Below are 20,291 nucleotides of genomic sequence, written 5' to 3' on the forward strand. Positions count from 1 at the left end.
ATGAGAAAATACCCCACTGTGTAAATCCAATCTGAGGTAATACTCAGGATGAGAGAACATGCATAAGTTACGTACCAATTTGACAGGAATGGATTCCAAATCTGGCACACCATGGTCTCGCTCCTCACCAGTATACTCCTGGAACAACAAGCGCATGGTGAGCTCCTTAGAGTTTGTTAGTGGGAGGAAGCCTTGGGTTTCAGGAGAAAGTATTTGGATGGCATGTTAAGAAGCCTTTTCATTTTCGACAGAGTAGAAAATCTGCCTCTGAGCCTGTGGTATGATCTTTTCTCTGGATGAACACAATGACTGTCTCACATTTTTCTGATATTTATTCTGCAAATCAGCTTCATGAGCCCCTGCCACTTCCCTGAATAAGCTTCCAGGCATTACCTGCATGCTGTGTTCCTGTGGAGGGATGGCAGTAATCTCTGCTAAGATAAACTGGAGCTTCTGTGGATACAGCATAAATGCAGTGAAGTGTGTGTGGCTGTAAGATTTAATGCCTCTACAGGTAATTTTTTTGGAGGGGGGATCTGGCATTTAATCAAATCCAGAGTCATTATGTAAATTTAATCACCTTGCAACACACTAGTAATTTTATTATCTCCTTTTCATTTGACAGTGCTTAGATACAAGTTGAGCTTGGAATTCCAGAGGTAGAATACTGCTGATTGGAGGCATATTAAGGAAAATGTATTGTGGAAATGAGATTTAAAAACAAAAAACAGCAAAACTTTATTCTTGCTATTGATTGTCATCTTTGTATGTGTACAGGTGTCCAACAAAGGGTTTCTAGAATAAAGTATACCTGTTTAAGTTTTCCACCTTTCTTAAAGCCCCCAGTGAATTGCAAAGAGCCTGTTTTAAATGGACTATGTTAAATCTGCCCCTGCCAAATGGAAAACCAACCTTTATGCTGAATGTGATGTGGTTCAAACTCTCCCTAACACAGGGGCCTCCTTTACCTTGCATAGAGTTTTGGCTTGGTCAGTGGTTACTAGAATGATGTCTGATGTTGGATTATTTATGCTATAAGGTCTGTTTAAAATTGGAGACAGTAGGGGTGCCTGGGTGGCTCAGTCAGTTAAGCGTCCCACTTCAACTCAGGTCATGATCTCGCGGTGAGTTCGAACCCTGCGTCGGGCTCTGTGCGGACAGCTCAGAGCCTGGAGCCTGCCTCAGATTCTGTGTCTCCCTCTCTCTGCCCCTCCCCTGCTCATGATCTGTCTCTCTCTGTCTCAAAAATAAATAAAAACATTAAAAAAAATAAAATTGGAGACAGTATGTCCACTTATCAACACCATTTTTGATAGGTATTTAACAATTGCAATGGGATTGATGATCCTGGATAGACAAATTATCCATCACTACATCACTGTTTATACTTTGAGGCTGAGGAAGAAAAAACCTGGTTAAGTTAGATTTCCCAAAAGGTACTTGGGCTTTTTGACCCTGTGATTCACACTAATGGTCATGTCTTAATGAAAGTAATAAAGTTAAATACTTTATCTGTAATCTAAAGAGTGGGATTAGAAAGGATGCAAGGGGGAAAATATGATAATGTGTTAAATGCACCTTGCTAAGGCAGAAGAAATGGCATTTTGGATATCTTTTCTTTCTTCCACTTCTCTATTTTACTTTCCCGATTTTCTCTTATCCCTGAATCTTAAAGGAAACTTGAGAATATGCCTTGTCCTTCAAAGAATCCATGAGCTCCCACATCCATACATTAGAACATGGAGGCCCTTGGTCCCCCAGGAAGTCTTTCCTTCAATCACTTGATGTCTCTCCTGCTGTATTTTGCAGGCATGGAAGCCACCAGCTTGAACAAATGCCCCTAATTTGGGCTCAGTTCAGATGAACAGGTTTCCGTTACCTAGAATGCTACTTATTCCAGCAAAAACTGTTTTTTCTTTCTAAAAACCCTTAGTAACTCCATGAATCATAACATGGCCTTGTAATGGGAAATCAAAATGGTGTAATCTGGGATTAAGACTGAAGTGTTTTAGTATCCAGTTTCCCATCTAATTTAGTATTTGTTCTCTGTTTATTATTGGTACCTCAGTTTTCTCATCCTAAAATGGGGATAATAATCACTACCTACCTCTAAGGGTTGGTATAAGGATTTAACGAGACATTGGATATGAAAGTATTTAGTGGCCAAGAGCACATTCTTGATGAGAACAAGTTGAATCAGAATGACTTTATAGTTAGAAGATAACGGGTTGACTTTTGAGAGTTCCTTATACAAGTCCTATGTCAGATATGTGGTTTGAAAATATTTTCTCCCAGTCTGTACCTTGTCTTTTTATTATCTCCACAATGTCTTTAACAGAGTAAAATGTAAATTTTTATGAAGTCCAATTTTATAAACTTCTTTTTCTATAAATCATGCTTTTGGTATCATATGTAATAGCTCTACCTAACCCAAGGTCTTAAAGATTTTCTCCTGTGTTTTTTTCCCTAAAATATTTTATATAGTTTTATATTTTATGTTTGGATCAGTAATCCACCTTCAGTTAATTTTTGTATAAGGTGTGAGGTTTAGGTCAGGGTTAAATTTTTTGCCTATGGGTATAAAATTGTTTTAGCACCATTTGTTCAAAGTGATATCTTTTCTCCGTTGAATTGCTGTTGTACCTCTGTCAAAAATCAGTTGTCCATATTTATGTGAGTCTATTTCTGGACTCTGTTCTGTTTCACTGATCTGTGGTCCCTTCCCTTTGCTAGTACCATACTGTCTGAATTAGTTTAGATTTACAGTAAATTTTACTTAAGTTTTTATTTAAATTCAAGTTAGTTAACATACAGTGTACTATTCAGGTGTACAATACTTCCATGCACACCCAGTGCTCATCACAGCCAAGTGCACTCCTTAATCCCCATTACCGATTTCACCCAACCCCCCACCCACCTCTCCTCTGGTAACCATCAGTTTGTTCTCTATAGTTAAGAGTCTGTTTCTTGGTTTGCCTTTTTTTCCCCTTTGCTCATTTGTTTTTGTTTCTTAAATTCTACATATGAGTGAGATCATGGTATTTGTCTTTCTCTGACTTATTTCACTTAGCATAATACTCTCTAGCTCCATCCACATCATTGCAAATGGCAAGATTTTATTCTTTTTATGGCTGAATAATATTCCATTGTATATGTATATACCATATCTTCTTTATCCATTCATCATTCAAAGGACAATTGGGCTATTTCCATAATTGTAGATAATGCTGCTATAAACATCAGGGTACATGTATCCTTTTGAGTTAGTATTTTTGTATTATTTGGGTAAATACCTAGTCGTGCAATTCTGGATCATAGGGTAATTCTATTTTTAACTTTTTGAGGAACCTCCATACTGTTGTCCAGAGTGGCTGTACCAATTTGCATTCCCACCTACAGTGAAAGAGGGTTCCCCTTTCTTCACATCCTCTCCAACACCTGTTGTTGCTTGTGCTGTTGAGTTTAGCAATTCTGACAAGTGTGAGGGGATATCTCATTGTAGTTTTGATTTGTATTTCCCTGATGGTAAGTGATGTTGAGCATTTTTTCATGTGTCTGTTGGCCATCTGTATAGATTCTTGGGAAAAATGTCTATTTGTGTGTTCTACCCATTTTTAAATTGGATTATTTGTTTTTTGGGTGTTGAGTTTGATAAGTTCTTTATAGATTTTGGATACTAACCCTTTATCCAATATGTCATTTGCAAATATATTCTCCCATTCCATAGGTTGCCTTTTAGTTTTGTTGATTGTTTCCCTCACTGTGCAGAAGCTTTTTATTTTGACGAAGTCCTAGTAGTATTTTAGATTTATAGTAAGTCTTAAAATCAGATGGTATTATTCCTCCAACTATATTCTTTTTTAAAACATTGTATAGCTCTTTTAGTTCCTTTGCTTTTCAAATAAATTTTACAATCCATTTACCTAAACATACAAAAAAAAAGTTGTGTTGGGATATTGATTGCATTAAATCTGTAGATCATTTTGGGGAGAATTGGCATTTTTACTGTGTTGTTTCTTTCAGTACACAAACACAGTATATCTATATATTTAGATATTTTTAGATCTGTTTTATTTCACCATTGTTTTATGGTTTTCAGCATACAAAATCTGTATAGTATTTTGTTAGATTTACACCTAAGTATTTTAGTATTTCATTTTGTTTGAGCTACTGTCATGATGTGTGTATGTATATATTTATGTGTGTGTGTGTGTGTGTGTGTGTGTATTTGGTTTCCAGTGATATGTTAGGAGTATATAGAAATATGATTGATCTTTTTGTGTTGATCTTAGTAAGCTCACTTATTGTTTGTTGGAAGTTTTTATTTTGTTTTGTTTTGTTTTGGTAGATTTCCTGGGATTTTCTGTGTAGGAAGTTATGTCGCTTGCAAATAGAATTTTATTTCTTTCTTTCCAATGTTTATGCCTTTTGTTTATTTTTCTTGCCTTATTGTATTGGCTAACACTTCCAATATGATGTTGAATTGGTGGTGAGAGAGGATATTTTGAATTTTTCCCAGTCTTAGGGAGAAAACATTTAGTCTTTTACCATTAAGTATGCTGTTACCTGTAGGGTTTTTTTTGGAAACACTCTATCAGGTTGAGGAAATTTACTTCTATTCCTACTCGCTGAGAATTTTTATCATTAATTTATGTTGACTTTTCTCAAATGCTTTTCCTGCATCAAGTAATATAATCACATAGTTTTTCTTCTTTAGACTGTTAATACTGTGGATTCCACTGATTGATTTTTCTATTATTGAACCAACCTTGTAATCCCTGATAAATCCCACTTGATTATACTGTATTATTTCTTTATATATTGCTGGAATTTAAATAAATTTGTTGAGGATTTCTATGTCCATGTTCATGAACGCTATTGGTCTCCAGTTTACTTTTTTGGAATTGTTTTTGTCTGATTTTGGTATCAGTGTTGGTTCACCACTTTTTAAAAGTTTATTTATTTATTTTGAGAAGAGAGAGCAGGGAAGGGGCAGAGAGAGAGGGAGAGAGAGAATCCCAAGAGGGAGAGAGAGCACTGCAGTGCTCGAACTCATAAACTCACACAGTGAGATAATGACCTGAGCTGAAATCAAGAGTTGGACACTTGAGTGACTGAGCCACCCAGGCACCCCAGGTTTGCCACTTTAAATAAGTTGCCAAACATCTCCTTTTTTTTTTTTTTGGAAGAGATTGTAAGAGCTGGTATTATTTCTGCTTCAAATGCTGTATAGAATTTGCTAGTAAAATCATCTGAAGATTTCTTTTTCAGAAGCCTTCAACCACAAATTAAATTTCTTTAATGATTATAGATAGGATTGTTCAGTTCACCAATTTCATCTTGGATGAGTTTTGGTAGTTTAGGGTATTTAAGGGCTCATTGCCTTTTTGTCTTTTACAATAACTCTATGAAGTAGGCAAAACAGTTTCGCTTAACTCACTTCTCAGAGCAGTTCACAGTACATAGAAAATGTAAGTTAATATTGGTAGGATGAATATTGGTAGGATGAACTCCACTTCAAATATGGAAACTAAGGTTCAGAGTGGTGAAACAACTTGTTGAAAATTATTTAGCTCATAAGTGACAATGCTAGGACTCAAACCTAAAAACTAAAGAAGAAGAAGGTAAAGTGAGAAGGGAGCTAATTCGGCATCTATTTTCTTCCAGACACTGCTGGATGCTTTCATATAACTTGTCTCATTTAAATTCTGACAGTTATCCTGTAATATAGGAGTTACAGTCTCCATTTTAAAGTTGAGGGAAGTAAGGCTGTGTATTAGGGTCCTAATAGGAAAGATATGATACATTCAAATTAGGATAGTTTGAGGAAGCTATTTACAAAGTATGGGCAGTGTATAGGGTAACCACAAGGGCTAGTGAAACCCTGGGGCTAGTACAGTGGGGCTGTTACTCCCCACCCCCACCCAGGCTCCAAAGGATGAAGGAAAGGTGTCTTGAAGGAGAGATCTCTAGAGCAGGTAGCACTGAAATGAGAAGTGGTCTTTGGTCAAAGTAAATAGCGAAGTCCCCACAGGGAGGAAGCTAGAAGGAAGCTACACTTTTCTCCTAATCTTTGATCACAGTCCAGAGTTCTTTCTGGCCAAACCCAATCAGAAGCCAGCAGCCAGCAAAGCCTATTGACATAATCCACACCAGACAGTTTCCTGGTGAGGAAAGCAGGATAGAGTGAATCTAGGGGACAAAGATGTACAGTAACTTACCCAAGGTCACATGGCAGCCTGGTAAGAGGCGGGTTTAGGATTCAAATTCCAGAGATCCAGTTCTTGACACTACACTTGTCTATCATGCTCCAGGAGACTGCCTTTTAGGGTCAGAGTGTCAGAAAGGGCCTGTGATAAATCCCCCAAGATGTATATGATCTCATTTTACTTTTCCTTGTCCTGCCCTGTAAATGTAGTCACTGTGGTATAATAAAGCAGCATTAAGGTATTGGAGAAAGGTTAGAAAGAGAATGCTAGGGACATGTGGGTGGCTTAGCGGACTTGGGCTCAGATCATGATCTTGCAGTTCCTGAGTTCGAGCCCTGAGTGGGGCAGGATCTCTGCTGTCAGTGCAGAGCCCTCTTTGGATCCTCTGTCCCCCTCTTTCTGCCCCTCCCCTGTGTGTGCACATGTGCACATGCGTGCTTTCTCTCTCTCTCTCTCAAAAATAAACATTAAAAAAAAAAGAATGCTGGGAAGTGAAAAGAGTTCTGTCTGTGTAAGGAGCCAAGAAAGTTGATAGAAGTTAAGGGTGAGAATGTAAGAATTGCAGGCCTTAAGCAAACTAGTCAGGATCAAAATATTAAGTGAGTGTTTGCTGTGTGCCAAGTACAGAAGTTGACAGAGGGTAAAAGGTTCTAAAAGGAGCCAAGGTTGAGTAAGATGGAAAGTAGTTCCTCAAGGAGCTTGTGTCATGCTGTGGGACTGGAGGTAAAAGGATTTGTGCATTCTGACTCTGTAATTCAGCTGATAAGCACTGGACCCAGACCTAGGTGGCTGTTGAGCAGCCTCCATGGTCTTTGCTAAGAGCCTGGCCTGCTGGTGGGTAAAGTAGGTAAGAAGAGAAGGAGCTGAGAGGTGACCCTCATGACTTAGCCAGCACCTACAATTTGCTTAGATGTATATAACTTGTATCTTAAAGCTCCTCACATTGGGCAAGGCAGGGCAACATGCAACCAGCAGGCACTGAGGTAGAGCTGGGGGCTCCAAGAGAGAGGGGGGAATGACAAACTCTGCAAAACAGAGGGCTTGATCTCCCTGCTTCTTTACTACGATTTCTATGATGATAGCCTCAGGCAGTGACATCCAGTCTGGTCTCCTCCTCTTAGCTTCTGTTGGATTGGTCTCTCCATCCATGGTTTTCTGTGCAGTCTCTGGTGGCCTAGGATCTGGTTTGAGCAAGAAAGACCACCTTGACCACCACTTCTTGCAATATCTAGCTCAGTAATTCTCCCTGGCTGAACATTAGAATCAACAGGGGGCAATCACAACTTCATAGGCATGTGACCAGTGTGATACACAGGATCCTATGCTCAGAAAGGGGCCCTATGCTGGCGGTTTAATGCTCCGTGATTACCAATTTAAGTTCTTTTCTTTTTTATTCTTTTTTTAAAAAGTTATTCTCAAGTTAGTTAACATATAGTGTAGTCTTGGCTTCAGGAGTAGAACCTAGTGATTCATCTCTTACATATGACACCCAGTGCTCATCCCAACAAGTGCCCTCCTTAATGCCCATCACCCATTTATCCCATCACCCCAACAGCACCCACCATTTAAAAATCTTAATAATTTTATCTTTGAACCTCTGTTTTGTAAGTGAAGGCCAGTGGGACAACAGAGAGTGCACTGGGGGCTTGGAACCTTGGTTCACATATGGTTTCACCTCCCCCTACTGCCCCATATCTTCAAGATGGGTTCTTGATTGTCACTTCCTTGACTCTTGGTACTCTGGGCCCCCCTTACCTTTCCTCATCCAAGTCCATCCATTACCCAGCAGGAGCCTAGAGGTGGGGAGGGTCCATGTATGTATTCTAAAGCCCCTCAGGGTGGGGCATGACAATAACCATCCTTGCATCTGGTTCACGGTACCAGGCATGTTCAGTGGGCAACTCAATGGTGGTAAGCCTCTTACCCATCCCTTATCCAAGTCCCTAGTGCATCCTTGTGAAGAGGTTATCATACCCTTGAGAAGTGCTTATATGCTGTTAGTTGGGGTAGCAGGCTCATGGGAAGGGAGATGCCTGTCTCAATTTCCCTGCCCTCTGATAAAGCACAGCATGTCAGTCCAGCACCTGGTGGAAGAGGGAACCTAACAGTTGTTAGACCCAAGCACACACATGGCATAAGTCATGGGGTGGGGTTCCCAGGTGCCTTTGAGGTACTATGCTTGCCCCATGAGTATCTTTGTGCCCTAGAGAGTGTCCTTTGGGCTTATTACACATCTGGGTGACCCTCTCTTCCTCCTTCCAGCTTTCCTGAATATGATTTGTGCCTCTCTTCTGGTCAGCTCAAGGCACCTTCTGGGGATAAGGCATGAAATACAAATTGTGTAATTTTGGTGATTCTGCATGAGCTAAATGGTCTGATATTTTTACTTAAAACTGGCATTGCACAATAAAAAGATGAACAGTAAAATGTATGTTAATTAAAAATTATACTTTCTCTTGACTTAGAGTGACATTGAATTGTAAATAGAAAACAGTATGACGAATTAAATGAGAGACCACAGGAAAAAAAAAAGGAAAAATCTTTATATTTTAGTACCTTTAATGACTTTTTTGCCCCTGCTTTATGAACAAGGAGTTCCACGTTTTCATTTTGTATTGGGCTCTATAAGTTATGTGTCCAGTGGTGCCTGGGTGTATATTTAAAACATATGGTTGCATCCAATTTAATTGATATTGGATAGAGCTCTAAGTGTCTGTATTTTTAAAGACACCTCAGAGAGTCTGCCATAGAAACAAATTACAAGTAAGCAAAGAAGGAAACCTAGAATAAACCCTGTGGTACTAGATTAAAGTCAGAGATATCCATTTAAAAAAAAGTATATAGCTATATCTATACATAGAAATATATATATACATGTAAAGATAGATACATAAGTGAACATTGATGTGTGTATATACAGGGATTATTTTACTTACATGTGTTTCCTAGCTCTGTCCACTGACAGGGCCTAGAAACAGCAACATTCAAATAGAAATCAGCTCACCTAGTATCACATTTTGTTTTCTAAATGCCATTCCCAAATAAAAAGAACCAAGCCTAGTAATAATTGGGGGGGAGGGGCAAGATACTAGCAGAGCTTCAAAGTATTACCCCACAAATATTTGTCAATTACTATGGTGGTTTTAACATGTGTCCACAAAATTTTTTTATACTCCTCCCTTCTGGAGGTGGCGATTAATTCCCCTCAATTGAGTGTGGGCTGGACTTAGTACTAACAAAGTATAGGAAGGGAAATATAATAGTTTTACCATTTACTGTTTATATTTTCTAGTTAACATATAAGTAAGTTGAAAGTAAAAAAAAAAATTTAAATGTGCCATGCAAATATTATCAAAAAGAAAGTGGGAATGGTGATTATCAGATAAAATTTTTAAAATCTTTTATTTATTTTTGAGAGACAGAGTATGAGTGGGGGAGGAACAGAGAGAGAGAGGAAGGCACAGAATCCGAAGCAGGCTCAAGGCTCTGAGCTGCCAACACAGAGCCCAATGTGGGGCTCAAACCCAAGAACTATGAGACCATGACCTGAGCCAAAGTCAGACACTTAACCAACTGAGGTATCCAGATGCCCCGGCTGTTATCAGATAGACTTCAGAACAAAGAAAATGACTCCCATGCTTTTTGTCCTGCCTTCTCTGGTTTTAATTGGGAATTTATGTAATTCCATTTTATCTTCTCTCTTAGATTATCAGTTACATTTCTTTTAAAATATTTGGTGGTTGCCCTAGAGTTATCAATATACATTTTATTTTTTTTAATTTTTTTTAACATTTATTTATTTTTGAGACAGAGAGAGAGAGAGCATGAACAGGAAGGGTCAGAGAAAGAGGGAGACACAGAATCCGAAGCAGGCTCCAGGCTCTGAGCTGTCAGCACAGAGCCCGATGTGGGGCTCGAACCCACAGACTGTGAGATCATGACCTGAGCCGAAGTCAGACACTTAACCGACTGAGCCACCCAGGCGCCCCTCAATATACATTTTAAACGAAGAATCCATCTTCAAATAACACTACACCACTTTACTTGTAGTGCAGGTGCCTTATAACAGAGTGCTATGGGATCTTCTCTCCCATTCCTTGTGGGATTGTAATTTATTTCACTTATCCATATGCTATAATCAACCAATATATTTATACTATTATTACTTAAACAGTTATCTTTTAGATCAATTGAAAATTAGAAAAATAAAAGATTTTAATTTACCTTCATTTATCCCTTCTCTGACACACTCTTCCTTTTTTAAATGTAAATCTGAGTTTCTGACCTGTATTATTTTCCTTCCCCCTGAAGAACTTCTTTCTACATTTTGTGCAGGGCAAGTCTGTTTTCATTTCCCTCAGTTTTTATTTTTCTGAGAAAGATTTTGTTTCTCTTTCACTTCTTAAGGGAAATTTTGCTGGATATAGAATCTGGGTTGATGGCTTTTTCTTTGAATAAATATTTCACTGCACTCTCTTCTTGTTTGCATGGTTTCTGACAAGAAGTCTGATGCAGTTCTTATGCTTATTCCTTTATAAGTGTCATCCCTCCCCACTCTGTCTTCTTGAAAGATGTTTTCTTTGTCTTTGTCTTTCTGCAGTTGGCTAGAGAAGGGCTGCAGTGGAGAGCAGTGCCCTCCCCCAGATGGGATAAGGTGCTGGCAGTCTCTTTCCCTGTAGAGTTATGGAGATGCTTTAAGCATATTTCACAATGATTCCTCTTCCCCTCTCCCTCCCAAGATCCACAAGAGGATCCTATTCAGATCTTTACTGTGGGAACTTAGTGGATTTCTTGGAATTTTGGGGTTCCCCTGTGCCTGCTATCCTCAGAAGTTTCCCACTCTCACATTGGTGCACACTCAGCCTTCAGTAATTTTTCGAAATGACCGGTTTGGTGTTGCTGCTAGCTTATGATTCCAAAAGCTTCTTTTCTAGGTAAGTAAATTGCAGCTGGATGTTCCTGACTCTCCAGATTCGGGGGTGGTAGTTTTCCCTGCAACCTGATTTCTTTGATGGGTCTAAGATGTCACTGAATTTTCAGTTTGTTCAGTTTTCTTTGTAAAAATGGGAGTGTTGACCTCCAAGTTCTTATCAGAGATTAAATTAAAAGACTGTTTCAAAATTTATATGCAAAGGCCCAGGTCCTAGAATAGCTAAACAATTTTGAAAAAGAAGAGTAAAGTAGGAAGAATCAGTCTATCCAGTTTCAAGACTTATTATACTATATTAACCAAGACAGTGTGATTTAGCAGACGGCTAGACACATAGATCAGTGGACTAAACAAAGAACTTAGAAGGAGACCCACACAAATATGCCCAACTGATTTTTTTCTGTCTTTTTTTAATTTAATTTTTTAATTTTTTAAAATTTACATCCAAATTAGTTAGCATGTAGTGCAACAATGATTTCAGGAGTAGATTCCTTAGTGCCCCTTACCCATTTAGCCCATCCCCCCCTCCCACAGCCCCTCCAGTAACCCTCAGTTTGTTTTCCATATTTATGAGTCTCTTCTGTTTTGTTCTCCTCCCTGTTTTTATATTATTTTTTCCCTTCCCTTATGTTCATCTGTTTTGTCTCTTAAAGTCCTCATATGAGTGAAGTCATATGATTTTCGTCTTTCTCTGATTAATTTCACTTAGCATAATACCCTCCAGTTCCATCCACGTCGTTGCAAATGCCAAGATTTCATTCTTTTTGATCGCTGAGTAATACTCCATTGTGTATATATACCACATTTTCTTTATCCATTCATCCATCGATGGACATTTGGGCTCTTTCCATACTTTGGCTATTGTTAATAATGCTGCTATAAACATGGGGGTGCATGTGTCCCTTCGAAACAGCACACCTGTATCCCGTGGATAAATGCCTAGTAGTGCAATTGCTGGGTCGTAGGGTAGTTCTATTTTTAGTTTTTTGAGGAACCTCCATACTGTTTGTAACACAGTGGCTGCACCAGCTTGCATTCCCATATACCCAACTGATTTTTAACAAAGTTGCAAAAGCAATTCAATGAAGGAAGGATAGTCTTTTCAATAAGTGGGAGTAATTGAACATGCATAGGCAAAAAAAAAAACAAAAAACAAAAAAAACAAAAACAAAACAAAACCACTTTGACCTAAACCTCATATCCTATGCTGACATAATCCCCAAATGGATCATGTAAGTTTGTAAAATGTAAAACTGTAAATCCTTCAGGAAACAAACACAGGAGAAAATCCTTTGGATCTAGGACTAGGCAAAGATTTTTTAGACTTGACCCATAAAAGGAAAACAGTTGATAAATTGGAACTCATCAAAGTTAAAAACTTTTGCTCTGTAAAATATGCTGTTGAAGAGGATGAAAATACAAGTGAAAAACTGGGGAAAATATTTGCAAATAACATATATGATAAAGAATAAAGAGCTGTCAAAACTCAATAGAATAAAAAGCAATCCAATTAGAAAATAAGAAAAATAGCAACAGACATTTCACTGAAGAGGATATGTAAATGGCAGATAGATAACATGAAAAGATGTTCAACATCACTGGTCATTACAGAAATGCAAATTAATATCATGATGTGATGTCACTGTACATCTATTCATCTTTTTTTAATTTTAAATTAAGATTTGATTTTTTAAAGTAATCTCTACACTTAGTGTGGGGCTCAAACTCACAACCCAAGATCAAGAGTCACATGCTGCACTGACTGAGCCAGCCAGGTGCCCCAGTATACATCTATTCAAATAGATAAAATGAAAATAGTGATAATACCAAATGCTGGCAAGGATATGGAAAAACTGGATTTCTCATACATTTCTGGTGGGAAAGTAAAATGGTACAGCCACTGTGGAAAATGGTTTCGCGGTTTCTTACAAAACTAACCATAAACTTACCATACAACTCAGCGATCATGCTCCTGGGCATGTATCCCAGAGAAATGAAAACTTCTATCCATACAAAAACCTGTACATGAATATTCATAACAAAGCAATTTGCAATAATCAAAAACTGGACAGGCACCTGGTTAGCTTAGTTGGTTGAGGGTCTGACTCTTGATTTCAGCTTAGGTCATGATCTCATGGTTGTGGGATCAAGCCCCACATGGTCTCTCTCTCTCTCTCTCTCTCCCTCTCTGTCTCTCAAAAAAAAAAAGATTCTGTCTCTCTCCCTCTCTCTCCCTCTACCCCTCTCCCACTTGCACTCTCTCTCTCTAAAAAATAAAAAAAAAAGTATTAAAAAAAAACTGGAAAGAACCCAAATGTTCTTTTGGTGAGTAATAGGTGAATGATTAAACAAACTGGTACATCCATACCATGGAATACTCCTCAGCAATGAAAAGAATGAACTAGACACACACAACAATTGGATAGATATTATGGGCATTATGCTGAGTGAAAAAAAGCCAATCTCAAAAGGTCACATACTGATTGATTAAATCTCAAAAATGATAAAATTAAAGAGCTGGAGAACGGATGCATGGTGTCCAGGGGTTAGGGATGTTGGGAGAAGGATTGTGACTATAAAGAGGTAGCATGAGGAAGATCATTGTTGTGATGAAATTATTCTGTTTCTGGATTATGATGGTGGTTACAAAAATATACTCATGTACCATTAGGGGAAACTGGGTGAAGGATACACAAGACCTCACTGTATTATATTTTCTTTTTTTTTTTTTAACGTTTATTTATTTTTGAGACAGAGAGAGACAGAGTATGAACGGGGAGGGTCAGAGAGAGGGAGACACAGAATCTGAAACAGGCTCCAGGCTCTGAGCTGTCAGCACAAAGCCCAACGCGGGGCTCGAACTCACAGACTGTGAGATCATGACCTGAGCCGAAGTCGGCCGCTCAACCGACTGAGCCACCCAGGCGCCCCTCTGTATTATATTTTCAACTTCATGTGCATCTACCAATTATATCAACACAACATTTTTTTAAATAGTAGCTTTATAGTGGAGCGACCTGAAAGATGACTCTTTAACTAAGTGATCAAGGCTGACATCACCAGGATGTCATGTTGATATCATGAACCCCCTGATACCATGTGATGAGAAAGGCACTTCACCACTGTGCTATTCTTCCTGAAAATACATAATCCCAATTTAATCATGAGAAAATAATCAGGCAAACCCAAATTGGAGGACATTTTACAAAGTAATCTTTAAAATTGTCAAGGCCATGAAAAATAAGGAAACTGAAAAATTGCAATAGATTGAAGGCAACTAGATTGGACTAAAGAGACATGACGACTAAATGCAACGTGGTATCCTGAATTGGATCCTGGAACAGAAAATGGACATTAGTGGAAAACTAATGAAATCCAAATAAAATCTATAGTTTTGTTAATAGTGTTGTACAAAGGTTAATTTCTTAGTTTTGATAACTGTACTGTGGTTATATAAGATTTTGGCATGGGGAATGCCGGATGTGCAACAGCTGTCTCTTCTGTTTTTTCAGCTTTTATGTAATTTTAGAATTATTTAAAAATAAATTTAAAAAAATACACCCCCCCCCCCAGAGATTCTAATGTGGAGCCTGGGCTGAATATTGCTGCTAATTCATCCATTAGGCCTTGCCTCATGGGTCTACACTGTATTCTCCTACTCTACCCTTCCCTTCCGCCATCAAAGTTGCCCTGCTCTGGAGGGATTTATTCTCAACTGGCTACCAACCTAAACAGGATGAGGCAAGAAAAATCTTTCTACCACTATCCTAGTAGGAAATTCACTCCAAAATTACTAGCATGGGCACTAGCCTATCTCCTCCAGCCTGGTGCCATTATATAGTAAGAATTTCTATCTCAGAGGTTCATTCCTTTGCGTAAAGCATCATTACATCATTTTTTAAGCAGCACTTATGGATGTTGGAACATGAATTCAATAAGAATTATGAGTCATGTGAATTGGTGTTTCAGGACTTTTCCTGTAACACCACAAAACACTGGGCATCCATGGACGAGAAAGATAAATTTGTCTAGAGTCCCCCACAATCCATTTTCACTATCTAAACAGAGAAGGTTGGCCCTTGGTTGGAGGCAGGAGGCTGACATTGTGTGTGGTTAGAGTCAGGTGCTTCAAGACCTTGAAAAGGAAGGACGACCATAGAGGGTGATGCTTCAGTCTTAGACAACTGCCTTAGGAAGTGATAGTCAACATCTTGGATAGCAAACTCCTGTTGCTATGACAGCTTCTAAGAGCACACTCAGTTCATCAGAGCCTGGGGCTTATTCAGTTGGCTCCACCCTCTTCCTGGAGTGCTGTGTTTATTAAGAGGGCCCTGCCCTTTATTTTGCTAGGATTAGTCATTATGGGTTGGTGAACTGCCCTTTTTCCCCCTCCACCCCAGCTTTTCATCTGCACCCTAGAAGGGAGGGCTGTGTCTTTGGGCCTGCTGAGAGTCCTTCAAGAGAGCTGATCTGAGAGAAAATTAAGAACAGCTGGGGGTAGACACAATGACATCATATGCCTCTAGCATAAAAGGCAGCTCAGAAACTCCGATTCAAAAAGGAGAGAAAAATAATGGGAATTGGAGAAAGGGGCTGAGACTTGGGAACTATGCAAAGGCTGATTACTGGGGAAGACAACGGAGAAGATTAAGCTGGGAGCACAAGAAGTAGCTGAGATATTGGAACGCTGAGTAGGGACCTATTAATGTAGTATTTAGCTTTAGGAGTCTATAGACATAACAGCTAAAGCTAAACAAGGACATATTGGTAAAAGCTGTGAAAATGCCCTGAGGCAGCCTATAGTTAAGAGTAAAGTTAACAAAGGAAATGGTTAGACTGAGCTTTATTACAGAGTAAGTTACAAATTGGACCCTTTGCATAAAGACTTTCTTCTTTTTCGATTGTTCTATATGAGATTGCATGGTGTATATGTAAAAGTATATTTATTTACTTTTTTGTTCTAGAGAAATTGATTCCTCTACATAAAATACTGATGGTTGTTTGGAGTGGTATATCTTTATGAAACTGAATGACAAACTTGTACAGCTTGAAGAGACATTAGAGATGATGTAGTTCAACCCTACTTTTACCCATGAAGAAATTGAAGTCTAGAGAGTTAGGTCATGTCAAGATCACACAGCTATTATGTGACAGTTATAGTTGGAACTTAGGTCTACCAATTCCCAGGCAAGTGCTGTTTTCACCCCACATCGATTTTACTTAGTTTAGGCATGCCCAAAGAGAGTCCAAACTTCTGTCCATATATTACCACTAGTGACTGCCAGTGGCTGTCACAAGTAAAAAGCAGACCATCTGGAATGAACCAAACTGTCTGCACAGAATTTTCTCAGAATCCTTAACGTATCAGGCATGATGTGAAAAGGTCACAATGAAAAACAGAATGCCAAGATGGCATTTATTTTATTACATCTTTTTTCTATGTGCCATCCTTAAACATAATGATGTTGCTCTGTTTAGCAGTTTTTGAAATATTAAATTATCAAGTTTAAATAGCAATATCTGGCAGTATGTAGTTATGTTATCTGTTTAAAGCAGCCACACACACAACTGATACTTCAAGCTGTGCAATTATGGCAGTTGCTACCAGTTGGTGATACCTTAATTGCAAGTTTTTTCTTTGATAGGTGAATAAACCTTTGGAAGGGTGAATGTACAACATAAACCAAGTAGAATAATAATGGAGCTTCTATTATTCATCTGAGAAAGTGACAACCCAGGTGGTCTGCTCAATCAGAAAACTGCTGTTGTAACCTTAGAAATTACTGAGCATTGGTCCTCTTAAATAACATGTCTTATAAGGAGTGTAACTATTACAAAAGAAAGACAACTTAACAAATCCTATTAGACAAAGCAGAATTAATGAACTAGTCAAAACAATAATTGAAAATAAACTAGAATATCGTTGAAGAACTAAGGAACATATTGGTAACATGAAGTAGGAATAAACAGTTACCAAGAAGCATTCATAAATACAAGATATGAAAAATATTAGTTGAAGTAAAGAACTTGATTGGGAGTGAGGTTAATAATAAGATGGATACAGATGAAGAATGAATTAATGATCTGAATGACCAGATTGAATAATTTTCTCAGAAGAAATCAGAAAGGGAGAAATAGTTGGAATTTTTTTTTAAATTTTAGGGATATAGAGGATGGAAAGTGTCAAGTCAGTACAGCAAGAACCCAAGGAGAGGAAAATAAAGTAAGTGGAAGAAAGGTAAGTATTTGAAGAAATAAAGACCAAGAATTCCCCACTCTTAGTAAAACATGGATGACCTCAGTTTAAAAGAATTCAGCATTTGCCAAACAGGGTATATAAGATAAACCCCATATCCAGACACATTGTATTAAATTAAAAAAAAAAATAAAAGACAAATAGAAGACTTCTCAGCAAGAAAGAGCATATCATCTACAAAGGAACAAAATCCTATTGAAGTCTCAATACACAAAATACAGGAAGACAGTGGAGTGCTAAGTTTCAAAGTATGGAGGGGGAAAAACTTGGAACCTAGAATTTTATACCCAGCTAGATATCATTTAAATGTAAGTTTGAAATATTCTCAGGCATTAAAGTCCTCAAAAAGTTTACCAAAGACCTTTTTTAATAAGTCCAATAAAATAATACATACAATAGGTATAAATAGGTGGACTTCCCCAGATGACTCTCACAAGTATTTCTTTTTAAATTTTTTTTTCAACGTTTTTTATTTATTTTTGGGACAGAGAGAGACAGAGCATGAACGGGGGAGGGGCAGAGAGAGAGGGAGACACAGAATCGGAAACAGGCTCCAGGCTCCGAGCCATCAGCCCAGAGCCCGACGCGGGGCTCGAACTCACGGACCGCGAGATCGTGACCTGGCTGAAGTCGGACGCTCAACCGACTGCGCCACCCAGGCGCCCCAGTATTTCTTTAATTTATCAGATGCATCAACACTCCTCTTTGGTGGCATCTCCAGGATGGAGTTCTTTGAAGGGAGCCACTCTGGAGTCTGTATGCTATTTTGTAGAAACCTTGAGGGGTGTATTTCTGCTTTTGTTACAGTCTTGTCTTTTCTGTTAAGCTTACAAACTACCTGAGAGCACAATATTTCTTTCTCTATTCCCAGGAGTACTTGTCACAGGGTCCTTTACATGGTAGGTATTCATTAGATGTCTATTCCGGGAAGGAAGAGAATGAGACAGGGAGAAGGGGGGTTAAGGCTGGAACATGAAGCTATGATTTTTCCCATTCAAGAGAATAGCTGCTCTATCCTGTTTTTGTGACCTCCTAATGTGTGTCAGTGTTTTTCACTTCAGTGGACCATGTTTCCAATGTTAAGTTTGACTCTAAGTGATTCAAAGATAGTTGAGCATTATTCATTTCACTATCAAAATATTAAAGGCAACTTGCTTATTTTGACTCCATTTGATCATTTACTTGATTTTCCATGACTCTCAAACTCCCTCTGAGTCATTAACAATGGAAAGTGATATTCTTGCATGCCAGTAAATATTCCCAAGTCAGGAATAAGAAGGGAAAGTAATCCACAAGGGTTTTGTTTTGTCTAGAATTTGTCAGTACATCTCCACAGAGTTGGTGAAAATCTCCCTTCAGTGAGGCAGTTCTTTTTGCTCTTCTGTGACTGTACAACAATTGCCCACTGAGACAGTATGGGTAATGCACACCTGTTGGCATCCAAACCCTAAAAGTTTAGTTTTGAATCAGGGACCTTTGCATTTCAGGGAAGAGTTGGGTGGGTGGGTAGTAATACACACTTCTCCTTCCCTTGATACTGTTTGTTGGTGTTTGGAGGCGGACAGAACAAGAGGCACCAGGGCTGAGAAGGGCATTAGAGTTATTCCCTTATACCCTTCTTGTAGGCAAATGTCATCTTTACCACCCATCTTAAAAAGCATTTGTGTATATTTAAGATACTTGCCTGTGAAGAGTTTTCAAACTTTCCATACTAATTATTTTGTTGCAAATCTCAAAGATAAGTTGCTGGCCAGAACATAAAATTACAGTAGCAGGCCCTGAAAATACATGTATTGACCATGTGCATTTTGGAGGCCAACATTATCATTGGCAGCAAATGCCAGCAGATCCCCAGCCCACCATCCTCTGCTCTATGCTTTCATGTTTCAGTTCTTGGTCATGTGTTTTTAACATTGAGTTGAGGTTGTTAGCAGAAACTCTGGCATCTGGAATTAATTGAGTTGTTGCTCAGGTACTTGGAGTTTTAAAAACTCTAGGAAATCGTGTAACGTTTGGGCACGATGTGGGTTTAATTCAATAAGTAGTCATGGAGCACCTGCTCAGTGAAGGCTCAGCTCTGGGCAGTGCCCAGGTACACTTATCAGTGTAAAGGAGGTACCAGGGGAGGGGAACAAATGAACAGGAATTTTAAATAAGGGATAGAATATATCCTTGTGGAACAAAGAATTCTTGAGAAGGTGGCCTTGGGGACTGGCATTAAATAACAGAATTTCTACAGGCAGAGTCATTCTAGGAGGCAAGAACAGCTTGAGTAAAAGTAACAAAAGTGAGAAATCTTAGGATCCATTTAGGGCTACTAATAGTCGTCATGTATTGAGTCATTATTCTGTGCCATGCATAGTGTTAGGTACTTTGCATGCATTCTCTTGTTTTGTTGCCATTCACAGCAATCTCATTAGTTATAGGCAGTATCATCTCTACTATACAAATCAGGAGACTAAAGCTTAAAGCAATTAAGTAACTTGGTCACCTGCAAAGCCCAGCTCTGTTGGGCTCCAAATCCAGCCAGTCAGCCTGCCTGCCTGCCTGCCTGCCTGCCTTCCTTCCTTCCTTCCTTTCTTCCTTCCTTCCTTCCTTCCTTCCTTCCTTCCTTCCTCCATCTCTCTCTGTCTCTCTTTCTCTCTCTCTCTCTCTCCATCCCTCCCGTTTTATTGAGATATAATTGACATATAACACTGTATTAGTTTAAGTTATACAGCATGGCGATTTGATATATGTAAATATTGTGAAGCAATTACCACAATAACTTTGGTTAACATCCATCAATTTACCATTACGCTCTATGCCTCAGAAATAAACGTGACTAGAAAGCAAGGTTCAGACCATGCTATGGAGAGCCTAACATGTTAAGTGAAGAATGCTAAACTTAAAGTGG

General features: G+C 38.6%; 1 long non-coding RNA gene across 1 annotated transcript in view; it reads left to right on the top strand.

The window, feature by feature from the left end:
- The window catches only part of LOC102948496, a 103,929-nt gene that overhangs the window by 54,347 nt on the left and 29,291 nt on the right, over positions 1–20,291 (top strand). Inside the window, exon 3 of the long non-coding RNA XR_006213595.1 lies at positions 17,302–17,377. This is a non-coding gene — a long non-coding RNA (uncharacterized LOC102948496). The remainder of the gene's footprint in view (positions 1–17,301; positions 17,378–20,291) is intronic.

This window comes from Panthera tigris, chromosome X (assembly GCF_018350195.1).
Source record: "Panthera tigris isolate Pti1 chromosome X, P.tigris_Pti1_mat1.1, whole genome shotgun sequence".
Taxonomy (NCBI): Eukaryota; Metazoa; Chordata; class Mammalia; order Carnivora; family Felidae; genus Panthera; species Panthera tigris.